Consider the following 19,588-nt stretch of genomic DNA (forward strand, 5'->3'; position numbering starts at 1 on the left):
AGTAAAAGTGAGAATGAAATAACTACAACTACTGAAGTCTACCATCAAACTCAGGGTTTATTGGAAAACACACAGTAATAGGGGGAGCAGGAAAAGGGGCTGAGCTGGACCCAAGGAAAGAAGTAATAAGTATTCAAAAACACCCCTAAGCTAGACTAGCCTATTTCAACAACAGCTAACTAACCAAAAATACAGTGGGTGGTCCGCCCAGTTTTAACTAGGGTATTTAACAAAGTTTACCTACGGGGAGTGTATGCCCAGCGGTGACTTGTCTTGGTTCCCCCTTTTCCCACCAGCAAACAAACAAACACCATAACCAAAAACAATACTCACAGGTGATGACAAAGTGCTATGGAGGTGCTCAAACAAAATATAGCTCAATACATAAAGCGAGTGACACAGCGAGACCTACAGACATGGCATTTACAGAGAGATTGAGCTCCACAGTAAAACAACTGACAGGGTTTTTAAACAAAGGGAAAGGAACGGTGATTGGGTAGGAAACAGGAGGAGGTGTGTCTTCTGATTGATGATTGGTGACTGATTGGGGAGTGATGATTTTCACCTGTGAGAGGAGAAGGAGAGAAAAGAAACACACACACTGGATACACACACAGGGTACTTGTATCCGTAACACCCCCTCTACCCATCTTATCATCTGTTGTCCTTTTGTTTCACTTCATGTTTTTCTGTCAGTGTCTGTAAGTCTGTTGCTTTGTTTCTCTGTCGTTTGTGTTTTTATTATTTTAATTTGTAAAGTGTGTTGAGACATTGTATGAATGCACCGTAAAATAATTGTGATTTGATTTGTGTAAAAGTTGCTTAAGAGTATGTAATCAGTAGCATTAACATTCTTCCAGTCCATTTGGATGATTTGAAACGGTCATGCTTTAGGATACACACTTTTTGTATCTTTAGTATTACATTTAAAGTACTTTGTTAGCTGTAAATTATACAGTACTCTTATATAGCTTTAAATATATATAATTATATTATATAGTACTCTTAAATAGCTGTAAACATATATAAGTGTATTATACAGCTGTAAACATATATAAGTAGTATATTATATAGTACTCTTATATAGCTGTAAACATATATAAGTAGTATATTATATAGTACTCTTATATAGCTGTAAACATATATAAGTAGTATATTATATAGTACTCTTATATAGCTGTAAACATATATAAGTATATTATATAGCTGTAAACATATATATAGTACCAGTCAAAAGTTTGTAGACACCTACTCATTCAAGGGTTTTTCTTTATTTTTACATTGTAGAATAATAGTGAAGACATCAAAACTATGAAAAAACACAATGGGATCATTTAGTAACCAAAAAAGTGTTTAACAAATCAAAATATATTTTATATTTGAGATTCTTCAAAGTAGCCACCCTTTGCCTTGATGATAGCTTTGCACACTCTTGGCATTCTCTCAACCATGAAGTAGTCACCTGGAATGCATTTAAATTTACAGGTGGGCCTTGTTAAAAGTTAATTTGTGGAATTTCTTTCCTTCTCAATGCGTTTCAGCCAATCAGTTGCATTGTGACAAGGTAGGGGCGATAGACAGAAGTTAGCCTTATTTGGTAAAAGACCAAGTCCATATTATGGCAAGATCAGCTCAAATAAGCAAAGAGAAATGACATCATTACTTTAAGACATAAAGGTCAGTCGATCTGGAAAATTTCAAGAACTGAAAGTTTCTTCAAGTGCAGTCGCAAAAACCATCAAGCGATATGATGAAACTAGCTCTCATGACCGCCACAGGAAGGGAAGCCCCAGAGATACCTCTGCTGCAGAGGACAAGTTAGTTAGAATTAATTGCACCTCAAATTGCAGCCCAAATAAATGCTTCACAGAGCTCAAGTAACAGACACATCTCAACATAAACTGTTCAGAGGAGACTGTGTGAATCAGTCCTTCATGGTTGAATTACTGCAAAGAAACCACTACTAAAGGACACCAATAATAATAAGAGACTTGCTGATGGAGTGCTGCATCAGATGACCTGGCCTCCACAATCAACCGACCTCAACCCAACTGAGATAGTTTGGGATGAGTTGGACCGCAGAGTGAAGGAAAAGCAGCCAACAAGTGCTCAGCGTATGTGGCAACTCCTTCAAGACTGTTGGAAAGCATTCCAGGTGAAGCTGGTTTTAAAATGTTTTATTTTTTAACATTTATTTAACTAGGCAAGTCAGTTAAGAATTAATGCTTATTTATAATGACACCCTACTTGTAAATCCCCAGAGGCCAAACCCTCCCTTAACCTGGACGACGCTGGGCCAATTGTGCGCCGCCCTATGGGACTCCCGATAACGGCCGGTTGTGATACAGCCTGGGATCGAACCTGGGTCTGTAGTGACACCTCTAGCTAGACCGCTGCACCATTAGGTAGCCCAATAGTGTGCAAAGCTATCATCAAGAGTGGCTACTTTGAAGAATCTCAAATATAAAATATATTTTGATTTGTTGAACAATTTTTTGGTTACTACATGATTCCATATGTGTTCTTTCATAGTTTTGATGTCTTCACTATTATTCTACAATGTAGAAAATAGTACAAATAATGAAAAACCATTGAATGAGTATGTGTATCCAAACTTGACTGATACTGTAAGTATATTAATATAGTTGTAAACATATCTAAGTGTATAATCGTTGATTGCAAGTTGTTTCCAGAGGGGGTTTGTGTATGTCTGTGTGTGAGTGTATGTGTGTGAGTGTATGTGCGTGTGTGTGTGTGTGTGTGTGTGTGTGTGTGTGTGTGTGTGTGTGTGTGTGTGTGTGTGTGAGAACGTTATGATCAATCCACCACAAGATGGCACTCCTCTCTTGTTTCAGTATCAGACAGGCACATGTTACTGGGTTATCAGGGAGATTTGATGAAGTACTATAAAATAATATTGCGCTGTCGTATTTGCTCATGTTTACGCTATTTCCGTCTATTTCCGCAATTCTTTACAACGGTGTAATTCGTGAACAACAGTCGGCTGAAGGTTGGGATGTGAGTTGGCAGCGGTGTCTGTAGTGCAAAAGAAGGGTGATGTCTTTGCTCCCAGCATGGCAAGGGTTGACTAGATTGTGTTAATAATTTACTTAGATGATGGGTGAGTGGGGAGAAATATGAAGCTAGAGTTTATTTTTCCACTTCCTATGTCCAAAAAGATCTTGTCTCCCCCAGAGACAGAGATACTTATGATTCATCTCCAATATTTATTTTCTCCAATATCATATTGTGTCACACTGTGTATTGGAAACTCAATAATTTCCAAGAATATGAAGTATTTATGATTTGCTTTATCTTCTCTTTTGTCTCCTTCCCTCTATCTATGTGTTGCACCTGTGTGTGTGTGTGTGTGTGTGTGTGTGTGTGTGTGTGTGTGTGTGTGTGTGTGTGTGTGTGTGTGTGTGTGTGTGTGTGTGTGTGTGTGTGTGTGTGTGTGTGTGTGTGTGTGTGTGTGTGTGTGTGTGTGTGTACATTAGCACTGTGGTATATCACAACTGGCAAAGTCTCAATTCTCTCTCACTCACATGATTTCCCTGTAGCAGGAAGCATTATTGCTGGGAGGTTTGGTAGCATCCTGCCCAATTGAGTCTCATTAAGATGTGATTGCCTTGTCTTCTCTGTTTTGATAAAGTGATATCCAGTGTGTGTCGTCATAGGACCAGCTGCATAGCACAGGGTGGAGAAACATCCAAATCACAAGGAATAGGCTTCATCCCAAATGGAACTCTGGGCTTTGGTCAAAAGTAGTGCTCTATATAGGGAATAGGGTGCCATTTGGGATGTAGAAGAGAATTTTGACAGATGTAAACTGCATCTCCATAGCCATTTGGATATGATAGCAGTTTTATGCATTTGTGTCAAGCTATAGGAACAAAGATTGGTAGATTTAAGATGACTTGGCCCTCTAAAATCTCATAAATTGTGTTGTTTTTCTAAATAGTTTTTTTTGTTGTTGCTTTAAAGTGCTTTAAAATTCTTTATGTAATGTATAGAGCTATAAAAGTAGAATAAATTATTAGAGAACTGCCCCAGTCAGAACCAGTGGAGTGGTAGTTCAATAACTCCATGGTATACAGTTGTCTTCTAGGGGATCTTGGTCCATTTGACTAGGGATCAATATTTTCAGAGCACTGATAGTAATCATTATCCATCAGGGGTTGTATGTTTCAGGTGTCTCAGAAGTGCTGACCTAGGATCAGTTTTGCCTTTACACATAATGAATACTGGTAAGATTACATGGACAAGGGGAACCTGATCCTAAATCAGCACTCCAACTCTGAGATGCTTTGTGAATACAGCCCCATAACTACTCATAATGGTGTTGATGTTGAGGCCATCTCTTGTTTACCTGCACGAATGCATGCATACATCAATTGCATAAAAGTTTCCTACAGTACCCTATAAAGTGTCATACAAAAGTCATTGCTGGGTGAGCATTGCACACAGTTTAGTGAACTTGTGTTTCTGCCACTGAAGCCCAATAAGCCTTTTCTTTTTGGCAATTAGGGCTCCATATTCTGTAAAACTAGTTTGTGATGATGTCTTGTAACCAAAATGGTATACAAATAAAATATAGGCTACAGGTAATTGCATTGATCCATGATCTGTTTATGATGTCACAGAGACAGCCATCACTTAAACTCTACGGGTTCTCGTAACATCACATTACAACAACGGTCTTGCAGTAAACAAGACTCACTGAACTCTCCAGAGTGTGGTTATTGTTTTTTCTGTATGATCTCATTGCTTCTTCCGTCATTCCCAGACTATTTAATTTTTTTTGTTGCTTCATTGTTCTGTTGACGGTCATCAAGATCAAGCCTCCAGATCTCGAGGCAGCAACCCATCCCTGCAAGGGGGGCTTCGGGGGCTTCTTTACTGACCTGGGCAATTTTGTCCTTGAGCTTTCAAAGACTACAGCCAAGACCACTACTAATCCACCAGAGAACAAGAGCAGGCCAGGAAACATATCACTCCAGCCCTGTTGTCCGAAATCATGATCAGAATTTCGGACAAAAAAATTGTAAGGAATGCAGCTGGCTGTTGAAACTTTAGTCAATTCATTAATACATGCATTGCATCGGTGCGATAAAGTATGTGACTTTTTTTCTTTCTGACGTAAAAGTATATTCTGGTTATGGATAAATAATAATACAAAAATGACACACTGATAAAGTCTCAATTTTCGCTTCACTGTATTTGTTGGTTTTTAACTCAAGTAGTAGTTTCTTTTTTAATCTTAAGTAGGGTATCAATAGTTTTAAAGTATTCAATGTCCAATAAAGTTTCATACAAAACCTACCCCAAGTTTCATACAATATCCCATGAGATTTCACTTCTACTTGCAAATGGAAAGCACACAGGTGAATAAGGTCCAACTGATGGCCTGTCACCCTGCAGACCTTTGTCTGCACACAGTCTCTTTAGTCCTCTGTTTATCCCCTCTACTGTCACTCAGTGCATGCTGTTTCTATTGTTAAGACAAGGTCTCCCTGAGCACAACTCTCCTAGACAATCCTGACAACAGGATTTTCATAGAAAATCCACTGGGATATGCTTCAAAACACACAAGGCATTTGAAGAGCGGGTGGACGTGTGGTTTATGTAAAATATGAGAGACCTGTGACTGAAAGAAGCAGAACTTGAAATCCATAACTTGAAATCCACTATATTGATAGTGATCCATTTTGAAATCATTTTGAAAATTCTGCTGTCATAATTGTGGAGTAGAATTAGGGTTCAAATCATGATTAAAAATGTATATACCGTTCGATCACACACAGAAGAAGCAACAGTTAGTTAGTTACCAGTGTCTTTGGTTTAATGATAGACTAGGCCTACTAATCAATTTTGGGAGAACAAAAAACAACAACAGATATCTGTGGGACAAAAAATGGACAAGTTGATTATGAAAATTGAATTGCAGTAAAACGTTACAAGGGTTATATTGTGAGGCACAGCTGTGATTGTATCATTTTGCAGATGTGCGTCGTATCGCACTCCTCTACAATTCCATTCCCAACTCGATGTACTTCACATCGATCTGTTTACAACGATTGCTTTGGTCTACTGCATACTGCTGGTGGGGTCGTGGAAATACGTGACAGACTGAACGTTGTTTAGCGGGGGACTAGAATGTGATGTTTACAGGTAAAATGTCATTTCAAATATTGTTTTACAATGTCATGGCAGATTAATATTTAACTATGGAATATGTGTGTCAGATGTGGAAAAAAACACGTCTTTGGATAGACACAAAAGTAGATACAAAAGTTGAGTTTCGACATGTTCTCACTCACGTCGTCAAAGATTGTCAGAAAAAGTTTACACGTTATAATGAGCTAGTTAGCTAGATACCTGGCTAATGTTAGCTAGCTAAAGTTACTTGTCTTGAAGGTACAGCTAGCTGTAGTCAACCATCATTAAGGTAACATTTTAAAATGTAAAGTAAATATTCTAGGCATCTGTCTATCTAGCTAGCGAACTACATACACTGCTTGTGTTTTTTGCATGTTGTTGTTAAGTAATTTGGCTAGCACAAACTAGTAAAGTAGCTAGCAGCCGGTTATTAGCTAACGTTAGCTAGATTGACTAAGTTCAATAAGCAATGGCTTCTCTATCTATCTATTTAGCTTGTATATTGGCTTTTCCTTGGGTTAGTGTTTCAGACTAGCAGGGTGACATCTGTTGCTGGTGGTTGGGCATTGATGAGGTCCGTCAGTCAGTCAGTGAGTGAGTTATCTTCTTGCTTGCACATTTTGAAAAATAAAATACCAGAATGTCTCTAGAAGGTCTGCGTTGAAGACACTCACACAAGGATGCGAGAGTATATTATTGTACTATAAAGTGCTTAGTTAACAACATGTACGTACCCATGTTTTATTTGTCTGACTCTGAACACCTTTTTTTTTTTTTACGCTGCTGCTACTCTGTTATTATCTATGCATAGTCACTAATAACTACCTACATGTACACTGACGTTCAAAAGTTTGGGGTCACTTAGAAATGTCCTTGTTTAAAAAAAAAAAAAAGAAAAGCTATTTTTTTGTCCTTTCAAATAACACCAAATTGATCAGAAATCCAGTGTGGGCATTGTTAATGTTGTGAAAGACTATTGTAGTTGGAGACGACTGATTTTTTAAATGGAATATCTACAGAGGCCCATTATCAGCAACCATCACTCCTGTGTTCCAATGGCACGTTGTGTTAGCTAATCCAAGTTTAGCATTTTAAAAGGCTACTTGGTCATGAGAAAACAATTTTGCAATTATGTTAGCACAGCTGAAAACTGTCCTGATTAAAGAAGCAATAAAACTGTCCTTCTTTAGACTAGTTGAGTATCTGGAGCATCAGCATTTGTGGGTTTGATTACAAGCTCAAAATGGCCATAAACAAAGATCATTCTTCTGAAACTCGTCAGTCTATTCATGTTCTGAGAAATGAAGGCAATTCCATGCAAGAAATTGCCAAGAAACTGAAGATCTCGTACAACACTGTGTACTACTCCCTTCATAGAACAATGCAAACTGGCTCTGACCAGAATAGAAAGATGAGTGGGAGGCCCCGGTGCACAACTGAGCAAGAGAAACAGATGGCCTTAACTGGCATCTTTATTAAAGTACCCGCAAAACACCAGTCTCAACGTCAACAGTGAAGAGGTGACTCCGGGATGCTGGCCTTCTATTTTTTATTTATTTTTTAACTAGGCAAGTCAGTTAAAAACAAATTCTTATTTACAAGGACAGCCTAGGAACAGTGGGTTAACTGCTTTGTTCATGGTCAGAACGACAGATTTTTACCTTGTCAGCTCGGGGATTCAATCTTGCAACCTTTCGGTTACTAGTCCCAACACTCTAACCACTAGGCTACCTGCCGCCCTCTAGGCAGAGTTGCAAAGCAAAAGCCGTATCTCAGACTGGCCAATAAATATAAAAGATTAAGATGGGCAAAATAACACACACACTGGACAGAGGAAGATTGGAAAAAAGTGTTATGGACAGACAAATCTAAGTTTGAGGTGTTCAGATCACAAAGAAGAACATTTTGTGAGACGCAGAAACAAATGGAAAGATGCTGGAGGAGTTCTTGACGCCATCTATCAAGAATGGTGGAGGCATTGTGATGGTCTGGGGATGCTTTGGTGGTGGTAAAGTTAGATATTTGTACAGGGTATAAAGGGATCTTGAAGAAGGAAGGCTATCACTCCATTTTGCAACGCCATGCCATACCCTGTGGACGGCGCTTAATTGGAGCCAATTTCCTCCTACAACAGGACAATGACCCAAAGCACAGCTCCAAACTATGCAAGAACTATTTAGGGAAGAAGCAGTCAGCTGGTATTCTGTCTATAATGGAGTGACCAGCACAGTAACCGGATCTCAACCCTATTGAGCTGTTGTGGGAGCAGCTTGACCGTATGGTACGTAAGAAGTGCCCATCAAGCCAATCCAATTTGTGGGTGGTGCTTCAGGAAGCATGGTGTGAAACCTCTTCAGATTACCTCAACAAATTGAAATAAAATACTAAAGGTCTACAAGGCTATAATTTCTGCAAATGGAGGATTCTTTGGCAAAAGCAAAGTTTGAAGGACACAATTATTGTTTCAATTAAAAATCATTAATTATAACCTTGTCAACATCTTGACTATTTCCTATTCATTTTTTCCATGTTTTCATGGGAAACAAGGACATTTCTAAGTGACCCCAAACTTTTGAATGCTAGTGTACATATTACCTCAATTCTTTCGACAAACAGATGCTTCAGCTTTATAGCCCTTGTAACTTGCCTTGGTTACCTCTTCTGTGTTTTTACTGAGCTTTTGGAACTTAAAGGGGCATTTTGTAGTTGCTACGTCCATTTTTGGATTTATAAATTAATGATATGTACCCGTTTGATTCATGAAGAATATAATTTCCAAGTGCCTCTGTGAGTTTAGTTCAACTGTCATACCCCATCAGAACCCAAAATATACTTTTTACTCTTTTTACTCCAGTGTTTAAACAAAGAAAATGTTATCAAACAGCCTCAAAACATGGTTAAAACTATAATGTTGAGACCACGTATGGCCAAGCCTTGCATCCATAGCTCTGTCTACACATTTGAGCGTGATTCAATTTCTCCAGCCCCATCCCTCAGCTTTTTACCCAAACAGGGTTGGGGAGGCTTCTTTATGGTTTCTACTGCTTGTTGTCGTTTTAAGACAAAAAGATCAGGGGCATGAACATTTAGGCTATGGACTGAACATTTAGACTATGGATTGAACATTTAGTCTATGGACTGAACATTTAGTCTATGGACTGAAGATTTAGACTATGGACTGAACATTAATATAGTGTTTTAGTCATTTCTTTGTTGTCTAATTGCATAAAAAATGGAGTTGTAGTTTTCATTACTTACACGAGGATAAAGAACTGTCTTTATTAATCTTGTGCAAAAACCGCGCAACACCATTACTATGCAATTAAAATGCAATTAGGTTTCTACTACTAAAATGTGTCAAACAACTTGCTACCAATATACAAAGTTACTACACAGGCATAAGAACTTATGTATAAAGATTTATCCAATTTTCTGTAGAGGTTGATATGTCCTGTTTTTAATGTGTGTGGCTTGGATAATTGTTTATATTATTGACAAATAACAAAACAAAGTTTCTCCTTAGAATAATATTTTTCTTGCTAATCAAATGAAGGATGGAATTGGTGTCTCTGAATGGTTGCTTTACAGCTCAGCAGATTTGAAATCTAAATATCTATATCTGTGGTAGAATAATATACAGTGTCGCTAGACCATCTGCCTGATTGATTGTTTTGGACATTTGAGTAAAATAGACTACTTGTTATGTTGTCTTTAATGGGAACCATGGCTTCTACTGGCTTACCTAGTTAAATAAAAAATGTAATGAAATTGTATGTTGGCCTTTTCACCAACATTGAACAGTTGAACAAAAATGTTTATTAACATAATCTTCATTATGTGCATTTATCCATTATATTCATCAGGACGGTTTAGTCAATATAGTATTTTCTGCAAAAGCTTTACAATTCCTCAACCCACACCAGTGCCACTATAAGGAAATGAATTGAATAGCCAATCCAACAGAGATTTGCCACAATGGACGCCTCCATTTCAAATTAGACTGAGCTTTCGTGAGGATTTATTATAATGTTAATCGCCCTGCTGCCCTCTATCTCTCTCTTTCTCTCTCTGTCGTGAATCTGCTATCATATTAGGATTTGACCATTTTAATTAAAAGAGAAAGTTGACACTGACATTATGAAGGACCCATTTGAGCGTGATGTGAAAAACAATTCTAGGCTATAAACCGTTAATAATTTCCACCTTTTCCAAAACCATCTAGCCTGTAGTATTGCCTAATGCCTACAGTACAGATCTTGTTATAGGGTATATCTAGGAAGTCAAGGCATGGCTCTGGTTGCTCAAGCTCCATGGTTGCTCTGACAATTAAAAGGGCTTGACTGTGTGAGCGCATGGAAACGGTTACCATAGTTTCCTCTGTAGCCAGTCTTTGAGCGATGATGTCAGTGGGCATGCTGAGGTAATTCTGAGCATCCCCCTCCCAGTCTCTCTCCTCCTTTGACTCTCACCCCCTCCGTCTCAATCTCTCTTGCTCTGACTCGCTCTCCCACTGGTGAATCACACTAGGCAATTGAAAATCAGAACTCTCTGTGTTTCTCTCTCTCTCTCAGGCCTTTGTGACCATCCTACAGCGACTCCTCTAGCCAAAGTGACAACCAGGTAAGCAGCTTAGCCCTATAACTGGAGCAAGGATACATCCCTGAGGGTTAGCGGCGCGCTAGGAGAACTCCAAATGCTTCTCGACACAGTAAGACTTCTTTGATAGCTTTTTGTCGTAGAGCCAAACTCTTTGTTGCTGTGTCGAGCTACTGGAATGTGACATTGAACCAGGGAGGATATGCCTACTTCTAGTCCAACCAGACAGGCAAACTTAGTAGAAAAAATGCATGTTGTGTTTTATATTGTTAGGTTAGCCCAAATGTGACTGAAATAGGCTAGGGACCGGGGAGTTTCAAGTTACTCAGGCAGCAGGTGCATTGATTGTGCACATTTGTTATTTACGCTGGTTTGTGGAGCACTAGTAAGTCCATTCAACGTAGTGGCCCGGGCAGACTCAATGGAGTGGCTGATTGATGTTTGCAGTTTCCAGGGGTCTATGAGTGAGATGGAGAAAGGCGGGAGAGAGCGAGAGAGAGTGGATCAATAGGAAATGATGTTGCGATTCCCTCCCTGAATGGCTCTGTGGGTTTTTCCATTGTCCTGATGTGACGGTGAATTGATGGGGAAAAGGTTTTTTTAATTAGAAGAATGCTTTTGGAAATAGCCTATTCATTTGAAAGTGTGAGGAAAATGATGATCAGCTATAAATGTTTTCATTCCTTTTTCATAACAGTTTTGCCAGTGGAAATCCCCTTTTATACTAGGTTACTGGTGACAGAGATTACAAAGAATAGGCGACTGTAGACCTAATACATGTATTTAACCTAGGTCCACCATTAAATAGGATTTGTTTAGGCTAGTTAATGTGAAGGAAAAAAAAACAGAGTTAATCTATACTTTTCCTGTTTCGCCATCGGTAAATGACTGTTTATAGCAAGTCATGCCTGGCTATGACTCATAGATGCTCTGCACTCCATTTCATATTGAGGAGATATTATGAGAGATTGCTTGGTTGTTGCCTTGTTTACTTAGGCCTACTGCAATAACAAAGACAGCCTGCTGTTGGCAAAATGTTGCCTAATCAAAATGATCCTGCTATTGTTTACTTGGTATCCAGGTTATTCCCAAGATGTGACGATGTGTCCAAAGACCAAACAGGTTTTTGTTGAAAAATGTACTTATGGCTGAAAGCACAAATTATTATTAATGAAATGATACCAATGAATGAGATTTCATCACAGTCAGTAGCTTAAATACAAAAACTAACACTTTACACGTCAGCCAATTCTGTCTCGCATCGAATTTACAGACTTGTTAGCCGGATTTTTTTCAGGAAAGACCTAAATATTCTGCAATTCTATACTCCAATATCCTTTTGCATTCTCGTTTTTGTTCTGGTCTTTCTACTCAGCCATGTCCTCAGTCAGACTTTCACACCTTTCTCCAAAGCCATCTGTGGCCGCTGTGTATTTCAGTCTGCCGGCCCAGACTGCAAAGGAGGAAGAGCAGAGCCGTCGTTCATTCCAACACCTTGACGAATGTGTAGTGATTAGTGTTTTTTGAGGTTGGTTAGGTTTATATAGTCACGGTTTTATTATATATATATTTTTTACAATAAATACATTATAGAATTGACTGCTAAAACAACACTAGGACTGTGACGATTATGGAATTTGGGGTTATGATTAATTGACATGCAAATAGCCACGTTTATTGTCTTAAATTTAGGAAATGAAGCTTCCGTCCCGTTCTGCTTGTAAAACTGAAATACTGTTATTATCTTCTTGAATATAAAGTTGAATCTCCCTTTCTTCTAAAATAAATCTATGAAAACAATTGACACTTTTTTTAAAGTTCACGTTTATTGTCCATTATTGTTGGTTACTCTATTATTCTACGATAATTGTGCCAACCTTAAACAACACACAATAAAACAATGAATTAAAACCCCATTGTGCTAGCTTTGTGCCTGTTAGGCCTATTGCTTATCACTTGCTAACCATCATTTATTCACATTACTTTACGAAAATATTTCAGTTGTTGTGTATATTACTTTTTTATATATAAAATTACTTTCTTTTTATTTCATTCATCATCTCTGATCAGGCAGTAGCAGCCAGCCATCTATCTCTGTGCTCTCCAACCAGTCATCCTAATGGGCTAGTAGCTGGCTATAGAGCACCCAACTATGCTGTCTGACAAAATCACTATTTTAGTAGTTTTTCAAAGTAAATAAGGCATACTTTCATGAACGGTGAATACTGACTATCAATCAGTTAGATCATGTATTGACGGGTAGAGGTGCCTGGCGAAGCAACAACGGCTCTCAATCCCTCTCGATTGTGCGTTCTGTCCCTCTCCAGCGGGCCTGATGCATTGTATCAGAGCTACTCTGGTGTTCCTGTAGAATATGGCCAGTGCCATGTTCATTTCACCCAGTTTTTCACCCTAGGCTGGTGCACAGGCTTAGACCGTAGTCTTTCAGGTTGTTATCAGGCTTAGACCGTAGTCAGGTTGTCAGGCTAGGACCGTAGTCATGTCTTTATCAGGCTAGGACCATAATCTTTGAGGTTATCAGGCTAGGACCGTAGTCATGTCTTTATCAGGCTAGGACCATAATCTTTGAGGTCATCAGGCTAGGACTGTAGTCTTTCAGGTCGATATCAGGCTATGACCGTAGTCTTTCAGGCTAGGACCGTAGACTTGCAGGCTGTTATCAGGCTAGGACTGTAGTAATCTTTCAGGCTGTTTTCAGGCTAGGTGTCTTCGAAGTTGTTATCAGGCTAGGACAGTAGTCTTTCAGGTCATTATCAGGCTAGTACCATAGTCTTCGAAGTTATCAGGCTAGGACAGTAGTCTTTCAGGTCGTTATCAGACTAGGACCGTAGTCTTTCAGGCTGTTATCAGGCTAGGACTGTAGTCATCTTTCAGGCTGTTATCAGGCTAGGATCGGTGTCTTTCAAGGTGTTATCAGGCTAAGACCGTAGTCTTTCAGGCTGTTATCAGGCTAGGACCGTAGTCTTTTAGGTTGTTATCAGGCTAGGACCATGGTCTTTCAGGCAGTTATCAGACTAGGGCCGTAGTCTTTCAGGCTGTTATCAGGCTAGGACCGTAGTCTTTCAGGCTAGGACCGTAGTCTTTCAGGCTAGGACCGTAGTCTTTCAGGCTGTTATCAGGCTAGGACCATGGTCTTTCAGGCTGTTATCAGTCTAGGACCATGGTCTTTCAGGTTGTTATCAGTCTAGGACCATGGTCTTTTAGGCTGTTATCAGGCTAGGACCGTAGTTTTCCAGGCTGTTATCAGGCTAGGACCGTAGGTCATCAGGTCGTTATCAGGCTTAGACCGTAGTCTCAGGTTGTTATCAGGCTAGGACTATAGTCTTTCAGGTTGTTATCAGGCTTAGACCGTAGGTTATCAGGCTAGGACTATGGTCTTTCAGGTTGTTATCAGGCTAGGACCGAAGTCAGGTGGTTATCAAGCTTAGACTGTATGTCTTCAGGTCGTTATCAGGCTAGTCTTTCCAAGCAGCTCTTACGCTATCAAGGCAGTATCATCATTTTCACCATTTCACAGTATTGTTCTAGCCTTATAGCCTGGAAATACAATAAAACATAGGAAATCTGTTTTTTGACCGCACTGGGCCTTTTAAATCAGAAAATATTAAATACAGTGACATGATTCTTCGATTTACCATTCAAGCAGTGCCTTCAATACACGATTCATGCAAATACTGCACAGTTCACATAGGCTGTCAGTTGTGGTTACAGGGTTCTCCCCAGTATTTCTTAACAAGATGGTGATGAGAGATTTTAGCGTTTTTTTTATATAACTTGGTAAATGCAATTTTCTGCAATCTAGAGCAAAAAATGTAATTAACAAAGTATAATAAAGTAAAAAATTATTATTCCTTTATTATTATTTTTTTACGTGGTTGTGTAGCCAGTTCACAAGGTGGGCCAGCACCTCTTTACATTCTTTGGGGAGAACACTGGGTTAATACAAGATTGTTTATGGTTTGGTTTTGCTGCGGTTTAAGTCGCCCAATGCTTGGTGTAAAGAGTTTGATCAGAATTTGGAAGTACAGTATGATTTTCACAATTGTATTTTGAGGGACAATAGCTTACAGTTCAATACGATCAACTCACCTAAAAATGCAGTTACTCAAAACCACATAATTTAAGTTGGCTGTGTGTGAGGTCTCCAGTGCCTTCAAAGTATTCATACCCCTTGACTTATTCCACATTTTGTTGTGTTAGTCTGAATAAAAAATGTATTAAATATATATTTTTCTCACCCATCTACAAACAAAACCCCATAATGACAAAGTGAAAACATGTTCAAATAAATGTATTGAAAATTAAATGAAGAAATATCTGATTTACATAAGTATTCACACCCCTTGAGTCAATACATGTTAGAATCACCTTTGGCAGCGATTACAGCTGTGAGTCTTTCTGGGTAAGTCTCCTAAAAGCTTTGCACACCTGGATTTGCACATTATTCTCTAAAAAAAGTTCAAGCTCTGTCAAGTTGGTTGTTGATCATTGCTAGACAGCCGTTTGCAAGTCTAGCCATAGATTTCCAAGACGATTTCAGTCAAAACTGTAACTAGGCCACTCAGGAAAATTCAATTTCTTGGTAAGAAAAAAAGTGTCTGTTGGAAAGCAGACTGAGCCAGGTTTTCCTGTAGGATTTTGCCTGTATATTTTTATCCCCCAAACTCCCCAGCCCTTGCCGATGACAAGCATATCTGTCACATGATGGAGGCACCACCATACTTGATAATGTGAAAAGTGTTACTCAGTGATGCTTTGTATTCAGGACATAAAGTTAATTTCTTTGATACTCTTTTAGCACTCTTTTTTAGTGCCTGATTGCAAGCAGGTTATATGTTTTGGAATATTTTTTATTCTGTACAGGCTTTCTTCTTTTCACTCTGTCATTTGGGTTAGTATTGTGGAGTAACTACAATGTTGTTGATCCATCCTCAGTTTTCTCCTATCACAGCCATTAAACTCTAACTATTTTAAAGTCACAATTGGCCTCATGGTGAAATCCCTGAGCGGTTTCTTTGCTCTCTGGTAACTGAGTTAGGAAGGATGCCTGTATCTTTGTAGTGCATGGGTGTAAAGTGTAATCCAAAGTGTAATTAATAACTTCACCATGCTCAAAGGGATATTCAATGTCTGCTTTTTTTATATCCCATCTACCAATAGGTACCCTTCCATGCGAGGCATTGGAAAACCTCCCTGGTCTTTGCGGTTGAATCTGTGTTTGAATTTCAAGGCTCAACTGAGGGACCTTACAGATAATGAATTGTATGTATGGGGTACAGAGATGAGGTAGTCATTCTAAAATCATGTTAAACACTATTATTGCACACAGAGTTAGTCCATACAACTTCTGTGATATGTTAAACAAATATATTTTTTAAGCTTGCCATAACAAAGGGGTTGAATACTTGACTCAAGACAGTTTGATTAAAAGGTAAACAATTCTAAAAACATAATTCAACTTTGACGTTATGGGGTATTGTGTGTAGGCCAGTGACAAAACATCTACATTTAATCCATTTTAAATTCAGGCTGTAAACAAAATGTGGAAAAAGTCAAGGGGTGTGAATACTTTCTGAAGGCACTGTATATTCCATTGTAAGTAATGAGACCAATACAGAAATGCTACATTAGCCTGCTGTGTCCATTCAACTCAGTCAATACTATTGATAAAGACCTCCACTAAATTACATTCACTTCTTCTAGATATCTCATATAAACAATGTACATAATTCTTTATGTAATAATGTTCAATAAAGTATTGAGCGAAGATATAGAACTTATACACAGGAAGTGTTATGATGATCATATTGACGTTCATCCTATGTAGCAACATTTGAAATTGTGTTTTTTACATTGGATAAAAGTAGAGACTCAGAGCTAGAAAATGCTATATCATGCAATGCAGTTGAAGAACAATGGGAAAGTAATTATGCTTTGTAAGTTCATGAACTTGTAACCCCACTTTTGAGAAAATGCCCCTCGAATGTTTTGGTATACCTACTGGAGAGCTCTCCTATGTCTACACCCGTTCAGCATAGTTCACACCCTCTTAAGACTTATACCCTGACTACACCGCTCGCGTCGTTTGCGCGAGAGGTTTATAGAAGCAGGTACCCACGTGCCATCTCCTCATTGGTTATACCCACGTGTGTGATTGAAAGACTAACTGTTTCCGGTTGTCGTGGTAATACTATGAAAGTTTAGATGCCAATCACCATATAAGTTAAATGATGAAAAAGCCTGGAAGGAGGAGAGATGACTAGAAACAATTCGGTTGACCGTTTTTATGTGTGGATAAATTGTCAGAATAGAGGACCTTGTGCATTTCAGGTAAAATAACAATGTTTATATCCCAGGACAAATTAGCTAGCAACAGCAAGCTAGCTAAATAGGACAAATTAGCTAGCAAGTGCAAGCTAACTTGCTAAATTGCCATAAATGTTTAATGCTTTTCGACCTGACCCCAAATTAATCTCATTGGTTCACAGTTTGTTTTGATATTTTAACCTGCGTATCCTGATCGCGTATGGTGTAGGGGGACAAAATAAATGTATGCACGATGGCGCACGCGCATAGCCGGTTGGGGTTCCGTGTTAGCCCCACCCATTTCTTTAAGGATTCACATGTGAGGCCATGTGCTAAGCAGAGTGAGTAGTGTAGTAAACGACCAAAGATTTCAAGACTAAAAGTGGTAAAAGTAGTAGCCTACAATAAGGAAAAACTCCAGGTAAAAAATACACTATCTAGTCCTTGGCTTATATCCTTATCTGACTTTGGTGCAGGTCATGTTGTTCTTCATTTTACCGTCTCACTCACTATATCAAGTATAATCTAAGTTTATTTGTCACATGCACAGGATACAGAAAGTGTAAACAGTACAGTGAAATGGTTACTTGCATAGTAGCTATATCAAAAACAAAAAGTGCCCAGATAAAAATATTTTATAATTATTAGATAACGCTTACCTAGACCCACTTGTCTAAATTGATAGGTCATGTGAAAGAAATGCTATTGTCTAGACATGTACACATGCTCAGTAAATAGAATAGGTGGCTGCAATCACCCACAGACACACCTGGCTAACTTGATTGGTCATGTAATGATCTGGTGAAGTGAAGACTTTTGTTTCAACGTGGCTAGCAAAACAATGAACCGGCATAATCCCAACTCGTACTACTACCAATACAAACTGAGTGACATAGCTGTAGTATGAATCTGCAGGTAGCTAAAACTAACAAACCAGTTTCAATGTTAGCTAGCTAACATTAGGCTATAACTAGCAATGCAAATATATTTCTGATTCAAATAATATTACTACATAGATCATACACCTAACGTTATCTAATTATCCAGCATGCTAATGTTCGCTAGCTAGCTATAACGTCAACAGTGAAGAGGCGATGCTGGCCTTCTAGGCAGAGTTGCAAAGAAAAAGCCATATCTCAGACTGGCCCATAAAAATAAAATATTAAGATGGGCAAAAGAACATAGACACTGGACAGAGGAATTCTGCCTAGAAGGCCAGCATCCCGGAGTCGCCTCCTCACGGTTCACGTTGAGACTTGTGTTTTGCGGGTATTATTTAATAACGCTGCCAGTTGAGGACTTGTGAGGCGTCTGTTTCTCAAACTAGACACACTAATGTACTTGTCCTCTTGCTCAGTTGTGCACCGGGGCCTCTCACTCTTTCTATTCTGGTTAGAGCCAGTTTGCGCTGTTCTGAGAAGGGAGATCTTCAGTTTCTTGGTAATTTCTCGCATGGAATAGTCTTCATTTCTCAGAACATGAATAGACTGACGAGTTTCAGAAGAAAGTTCTTTGTTTATTGACATTTTGACCCTGTAATCGAACCCACAAATGCTGATGCTCCAGATACTCAACTAGTCTAAAGAAGGACAGTTTTATTGTTTCTTTAATCAGAACAACAGTTTTCAGCTGTGCTAACATAATTGCAAAAGGGTTTTCTCATGATCAATTAGCCTTTTAAAATGGTAAACTTGGATTAGCAAACACAACGTGCCATTGGAACACAGGAGTGATGGTTGCTGATAATGGGCCTATGTACACCTATGTAGATATTCCATAGAAAATCAGCCGTTTCCAGCTACAAGAGTCATTTACAACATTAACAATGTCTACACCGTATTTCTGATCAATTCGATGTTCTTTTAATGGACAAAAAAAGGTGATTTTATTTCAAAAACAAGGACATTTCTAAGTGACCCCAAACTTTTGAACGGTAGTGTATATAGTTTAGTAAGATATGTTATAGTAAGATAATATAGTGTTCGTCCCATGTTTCATGAGCTGAATTAAAATATCCCAGAAATGTTCTCACAAAAAGCTTATTTGTTTACATCCCTGTTAGTGAGCATTTATCCTTAGCCAAGATAGGCCACACCTGTCAGGTGGATGGATTATCAAGAATCTGATTAAACAGACTGATTACACAGATGCCCTTGTGCTGGGGCAATAAAAGACCACTCTAAAACGTGCAGTTTTGTCACAATGCCACAGGTGCTACACAAAGTTTTGTGTGAGCGTGCAATTGGCATGCTGTCTGCAGGAATGTTCACCGGAGTTGTTGCCAGAGAATGTAATGTTAATTTCTCAACCATAAGCCACCTCCAACAGCGTTTTAGAGAATTTGGTAGTACGTCCAACCGGCCTCACAAACTCAGACCACGTGTAACCACACCAGCCCAAAGTCTTGATCTGACTACAGTTCGGCGTCATAACTGACTTTGATGGCCACTGGCACATGGAGAAGTGTGCTCTTCACAGATGATTCCCGCTTTCATCTGTACCGGGC

At 38.8% G+C, this 19,588-nt stretch overlaps 1 protein-coding gene across 5 annotated transcripts in view; it reads left to right on the forward strand.

Annotated features, from left to right (window-relative positions):
- The first annotated feature begins 6,067 nt into the window (after positions 1 to 6,067).
- pam (peptidylglycine alpha-amidating monooxygenase) overlaps positions 6,068 to 19,588 on the forward strand; it is a 126,973-nt gene continuing 113,452 nt past the window's right edge. For 2 of the 5 annotated variants that reach the window (XM_024381497.2, XM_024381501.2), the window contains exons 1-2: positions 6,068 to 6,171; positions 10,731 to 10,867. The gene's annotated coding sequence lies outside the window, so the exon portion shown is untranslated. Of the gene's footprint in view, positions 6,172 to 6,347; positions 6,449 to 10,730; positions 10,868 to 19,588 lie in introns of those variants that run through there. The other 3 variants (XM_024381498.2, XM_024381499.2, XM_024381500.2) reach the window with 3 other exon arrangements.

Source organism: Oncorhynchus tshawytscha, linkage group LG20 (genome assembly GCF_018296145.1).
Source record: "Oncorhynchus tshawytscha isolate Ot180627B linkage group LG20, Otsh_v2.0, whole genome shotgun sequence".
In the NCBI taxonomy this organism is placed as follows: domain Eukaryota; kingdom Metazoa; phylum Chordata; class Actinopteri; order Salmoniformes; family Salmonidae; genus Oncorhynchus; species Oncorhynchus tshawytscha.